Below are 6,620 nucleotides of genomic sequence, written 5' to 3'. Positions count from 1 at the left end.
ATCTTTAGACTCGAATAAGTCAAGTTTCGGTAGGATAAAGGCCAGCTCATACGAATGGTTGTGCGCGCGCACTGGAATGACTTTCTTGTTTACTCTCAGATTTAAATTGCATCCCTCACACAACAACTGCCTGTACAATCCGCTGAAGTGGTCGTGATCTCTCACTTTTCTCTTTCGATTTCCAAACTATTCGCCACAAATCGCGCAGTGAGAGGCCGACGCGTGAGCCTCTTCGTTCACGCTCACCATTGGCACTTCCTCGCTTCGAATCCATTCGCCAATGAGCTTTGATAATTGATTAAGGATGGAAATGAACTTTTCCACGCAGTCCTCGCCCCGGTACAAAAACTGCTCGACGATGCGCGAGTCCGTGGATCGGATTACGAGTATGCAAAACGAACTGGGGACGTGCTTCTCGTAAGCCTGACCCATGTTTTCCGCTTCCAGAATGGCCTCGAAATCGTAGACGCAAAAGTAGGGGAAAGGTTCCATCGTGTGTGGGCTCCGGAAATACAGCGCATCCCCCTTTGCAGGACACACTGTTCGGACTGCCTTCTTTTCTTTACACAGCGATAAATGACTCCCCAGCGCAGTGCAAAAGCGAAAGCCCATCATACACCTTTTACAGCGAAAGCGGTGAGTGTGCCTGTTCGCGAAAAGTCCGGCAAAGTTGGTGATTAGAACAAAGTGATCGACTATTAGGAGCAAATCCACGTGCTTCTCCCGCTCGCTATCGTTGACTTTGAGCGGGTAGACAAACCTTTGTTCTCGATCGTAACCGTACACATTCACGGACACGGAGATTTTCCTCTCGAAAGCATGTACGTCTTGCGGAAACGTCACTGGATACGCGGTGGGGAACCAATACTTGGTGAAATGCTCTCGGTAGCAAGAAGCTCTCGATCGTTTAGAGGGTACGGGATGGGGATCGGCGAGCACAGAAAACACAAAGCACATGTTTCTTTCCGAGTCAGTGAGTTGCTCGGTCACATTCACTAGGCACTTTGCGCTTGGGAGTTCACCGGGCAACACGAAGCTCGCACAACCTACCGTGGGCGGAATGAAACGTCCAACGGTGATGGTGCAGGTCTGAATGGCGACGACGACAGCCCAGATCTTCGTTCTTGATACTGTTCGAGGCGTGCAGAGATCTCGGCACATGCAGTCTGTAGAGCATCGCGAACGCTACCTTCGGCCCAGACCGTGTGGACTAAGCAATGAAAGTAGTGCACGCTAAATTCGAATTCGTCGTCGCCAGTGAGACGAGTCATTTCCACGGTTAGTGTCATGAAAAAACGCAATGGCATTTCATAATGCCTAAAAACATTGGCCATTGCGTCGGACTGAAGGCGAAAAAGCGTGGACACATCGTGAGACTCGTCGTCGCGCTCGTGCAAATGCATATCATAACGCGCGGTAAAGTTTCGAAAGGCGCACAGCGAGTTGATGAAGGGAAGGCGATTTTGCGGCGGGATATTGTGCACCTGGGCCAGATGAACTTGTAACGACTCTGGGCTGGAGTACTGCTGCCGCTCTCGCGCATCGCACAAGTGGCAGGTTACCATTTTTTTTTTTTGTTCCGCATGAATCACAAGTTTTTAGTCAGAGCCTGAGAAGGTAACAACGGGTGACCGCTCGTCACCGATGGTTTCTTTTCATTAATAGTCCGGTCACTGCCTTCATCTTCTGGGTGTCTTCCTCGTTGAGCTCGGCGAATCGTTTCGGTAAAAATACTTTTACGACGTCGTTCTCAAGTTGGAAAGTAAGACAAACTGATGGTCCGTAACGGGTGTCCATTCGCCTCACATCCAGCACGGGTATCTTAACATTACACGGAATGGTGGTCATGCTCTCGAGGACAGAGGATGACGACGCTCGCAGTGAAGGCAGCTTGTTCAGGATCCCGTCCATTTTGGATTGACCGGGGAGAGGGCGACGCCGATGGCTCGAGGTGAGATGACAGGTCTGCAGAATAATCACGTTAGTGCACGGCGGACCTGTGAGGCCTTTTTCTCGCATTACCTCAGTCTTCCGCGGAGAGGCAGCAGTGAAGCAGAGACAAGCGCGGATGAACCCTCGACATTTATACCAAGCGGATTGCGAAATGACGACTAGCCGTGAATCAACACGTGCGTCACTATATATGAAAAGAAAAGAAAAACACGAGACTGAAACACAAAGGCGAACGAGCGGCCCGTCAACACAACGTATTTAATTTGTATAAAAAAAAAATCACATTCCGAGCTCTCGAGTCACGTGCAAACATGTCTAGACTTGTTCCTGTTAGGTTGTATCGCGCGGTCAGCTCCGAGCTTGGGGAGCATCCGCTTTTTCTTTTTATCGGTTATCCTTCGTTGAGTGAACATTGTGATTTGGGTATACGTTCGCCGCGTGGCTATAAACCGCACTGTTGCGACGCGTGTGAGCATTTATCGTACACGTTTTCGAGCCTGGACTAAGTTGGGCTTAAAACTAAAGGTCATTCATCGCGTTTTGAAGTTTTCGCAGAGGGCATTCCTTAAAGATTTCATCGACTTTAACCACAACCTCCGAAAACAGGCAACAAATGCTTTTCAAAAGAACTTATCTAAGCTCATTATGAATTCAATTTATGGCAAGACTTTCAAAAACCCACGTCAGTACAACAACGTTGTCATTAGCGTGAGCGAGGACGAAGTGCTGAAAAACCTGCAGAAGCCTAACCTCAGACAGTTTGCGGCAATTAGCCCGACCGTGGTGATCTTTCAGTTTTCTCAGAGAGCCCTACACTTGAACAAACCCGTGTACGTGGGTTTCGCTATCCTAGAGATGTCCAAACTGGTCCTGTACGAATTTTTCTACAAGCAGGTCAGGCGCGTTTTCCCCGACGCTCGCGCAGCGTACAGCGACACGGACTCGTTCATCCTCCAGATCACCGACCCGGATGTAGACTCGAAGCTCGCGACCCTTGCCGAAACTCACCTGGATACTTCTGGGTACCCGGGCGATCACCCCTTGTTCTCTCCCACAAAGAAAATGAAACTAGGAGTGTTCAAAAACGAGCTCCCAAAAGATCACATTCTTGGATTTGTTTGTTTAAAACCCAAACTCTATTCGATGGAACTAGCCTCCCGAGAGCACTACGTGAGGGCGAAAGGAGTGAAAAGGTGCGAGTCCCGTAAGCTAACCTACAAGCTGTACGTTCAAGCTCTCGAGCAACAAACTCTGCACAAGATCACGCAGCGGACTAACGCACGTAAGTTGTGCGAGAACAAGACTGTTGTCGTGGAGAAGATAGGACTCAACCCGTTTGAAAACAAGCGCTTCATCGACACCGACGGTGTTTCAACTCTTCCTTTCGGACATTAGAGCCTCTTGTGAAGTTCTTTTTTTTTTTTTCATTTCAAGCTGATGTATTTGTGTGTGTGTGTGTGTGTGTGTGTGTGTGTGTGTGCAGAGGGTTTTGTAAAGAGCCATTTCTATGCGGCGCGAGGTTTTTTGTTTTTCACCAACTGTTTGATATTTGTATAAAGAGCTGTCGCGCGTATAAAGAGCTGTCCCTTTTATTGTAAAATAATTGTGAGCGACATCGTCAAGAAGTTATGTGCGATGCGAGGATCGCGCGCGCGTTGCTCGTGAGATGTCATTTCAAAACTTTTTTGCCTCGAATGTGTCTTGAAACTGTGCTTGTGTTGTACATTTTTCATGTAAAGCGTTTCCAATCACGTCTTTGTTGCGTAGAGTGAAAAAAAAATTAAGTGCCGTATCTGTATTTAGAAGTAAGGATGTCTTTAGAGCTTATGAGAATAAAAAAATTAAACACCATATCTGCCTCATTTTTAGCGCGTATGGATGCGGTCACGCTCCGTTCCATTTTCCCACACTGCTCCGTTCAGCAGCTGCAGATGACGATAAAATTAGCGAGAGATATCGCGCGCGCGCGCCATAGAGTTGACGCCATCTACCAAGCTGGCGCTAAAATTAGGAAGACATTTCGCGTGATAATGGTTCACTCCAGCCAAGGGATTCAGGTGCGCGCCATCTACAAACGCAATCTACAACTCACAAAGTCCGGAATTGCGCGCGCGCAAAAATATGGATGAGCACGCCTTAGCAACGCGATCAATTTAACTTTTCAGCAAAAGATGTCGCAAGGTCACACCCACGCCGCCAGATGTCACTCATGCCCTAACAACAAAGACGCTTAGCAACAAAATCTCGCACCATCTATGAACGGAGCTGACAACTCGTACGCCTAAATCCCAAATGTAAACTGTGTTCGCGCAAAATCGAGAAGAGGAAATGCTATCCTCACCTCATTGAAGTTTAAAATATTCTTCGACCAGTTCAAAGTTTTAACGCTAGGTGTTGGATACAACACAATTGGCTGGGACTGTGCAAAGTTTCACGCGCTGGGCCCGAAATTTCATCAAGGCCACTTCAGAGTTTTACACGCTGGGGCCAGCCTCCCAAATATGTCAGTGCCACTTCACAAAACTTTACGCTGTTTTTCAGCTTAGCACGGTTCGGGAGCGTGACATCACCCCCAATTTAGCGGCACCAAGCTAGTGCTAACTGGGACCTTCACATGACGCCCAAAATTTATAGCGGGTCGAAGCTTTTACCACCAGATGGCACCCAATTTTGACGAGGACCACTTCTCACATTGAACACTAGATGGCGCCTTTTCCCAAAATTCGCTGGGTATTTGCAGTTTTAAGAGCTTGCCCCCCCCCCCCCCCCCCCCCCCCCCCCCAAATTTTAACAGGGCCACTTTAAAGCTTTACGCAGGATCAACATCAATCACGGTCCGCGAGCTTCGAAATTTCACATTTCACCTCAATTTAGCGGGACCCAGCTGCTGCTGCTATTTGGGACCGTCACATGACGCTGAAATTCAGCGGCTAGAAGACCCCATTTGCAACAGCTAAGGAGGCGCCACGAGGCTACGAGTCCGCGAACACCGTTTGAATCGCGCGCGCGCGAAATCACGTGATAGCAAAACGAGCAACGCGTCGCGCGACCATGGACACATGATCTGCGGCAATGACGCATCCTGTTTTTTACCCGTATTACAAAAGCCAGGTGCCAGGAAAACACGTGATCTGATTTGCACACACGGACAACTACGAAGAGTTAAGACATCATGTGAGCGCCCTCTGTCGAACGCAACTCGAACCCTGGGAAAATCACGTAGTTAACATCACGCGATGGAAGCCGTGATGACGAACCAAGACGATCAACGTCACACGACCATGGACACATGACCTGCGGTAACGACGCATCCTGTTTTTTTTAACCGCATTACAAAAGTCAAGTAGCGCGCGGGAAATCACGTGATCTGAATTGCACACACGGACAACTACAAAGAGTTAAGCGGTCTCGGAAGCAATATGCTCGTAGCTCAGGGGGTAGAGTGATGGACGTCTGAGCTGAAGGTAGAGCGGTCGAGTCGCAGTCGGCCGCGGAGCCTTTTTTATCGAATAAAAGGGGTATTTACCGCCCAGCGATTCGAATAATGTCAGGTGATGGATGGATGGATCTGGCTTAACCCTGTGAATCGGGCGGTGGCTTGCGCCACCTAGCCAACATTATAAATCTAATTATATGTTTTGAATTCCAAGATTAAATCTCACCCCTGCCTCGATTTCAGCCACCAGTCTGATAACCTCCGCTTGGTTATTTCTACCCGTGTAAAGTCTATTTTTTCCTTCACTGTCTTTCAAACCCAATGCTTTGATTAAATCCGCCCGGTCACTGTTAACTGTTGGGTGAAGCCCTTTACAGAAAAGTATTAAGTGTTCAGCCGTTTCCTCCTGCTCCCCACACACACTACATAAAGTGTCCATCTCCTGGTACTTAACCCGGTACGTCTTAGTCCGCAATACTCCTGTCCTGGCCTCAAACAACAAAGAGCTTCCCCTAGAATTATCGTAGATATTTTCTTTGCAAATTTCCTGTTTGAACATTCTGTACGTCTCCAGTGCTGGTTTTGTCTGCATACCCGTTTCCCACAGACCCTTCTCTGTTTCTTTTATTCTTTTCTTAACCCGTAATTCCTGGTTGGCGCCCCCACTGCCGCCCAAATATTTGCTTGATAATTTTCTAGTTCGCTTTCTCCATTTGGTATCTACATTCCTCATGTACAAATAACTGAAAACTTTCCTAGCCCACTGCTCTTCCTCCATTTCCCTCAAACGCTCCTCAAATTCTATCTTGCTGCTAGCTTCCCTGCCTGTGATGTGACCGCGGTGCAGCGCCCTCTATCGGATGAAACACGAACCCTGTGTGACATCACGTGAGCGCCCACTGTCGTAAGCAACTTGAACCCTGTGTGAGATCACGTGGTTAGAATCACGTGATGGGAGCCGTGCTGATGACATCCCACGTGACCGTCATGTGAGCGCAGCGCAGCGCCCTCTGTCGGATGCAACACCAGCCCTGATGACATCACGTGAACGCCCTCTGTCGGAGGCCGTTCACGTTGCGCCTTGTGTCGTCGTCCTCTTACCTTGTCCTGGTCTTTCGGCGCTTGTCTTCTTCCTTTTTGCCCTCTGTCGGACACAACTCGAACCCGGGAAAATCGCGTGGTTAACATCTCGTGCACGTGCGTAATACCAGGAGGCACGTGCGTAATACCA

The 6,620-nt window shown here is 48.7% G+C and overlaps 1 pseudogene; it reads left to right on the top strand.

The window, feature by feature from the left end:
- The first annotated feature begins 1,956 nt into the window (after positions 1-1,956).
- On the top strand, positions 1,957-3,360 carry LOC115309583 (annotated as a pseudogene).
- Positions 3,361-6,620: the final 3,260 nt, after the last annotated feature.

Source organism: Ixodes scapularis, unplaced genomic scaffold, assembly GCF_016920785.2.
Source record: "Ixodes scapularis isolate PalLabHiFi unplaced genomic scaffold, ASM1692078v2 PGA_scaffold7__128_contigs__length_106722199, whole genome shotgun sequence".
NCBI lineage: Eukaryota > Metazoa > Arthropoda > Arachnida > Ixodida > Ixodidae > Ixodes > Ixodes scapularis.
Note: the sequence above shows the minus strand (reverse complement) of the source record. Positions and strands in the feature narration are given on the sequence as shown.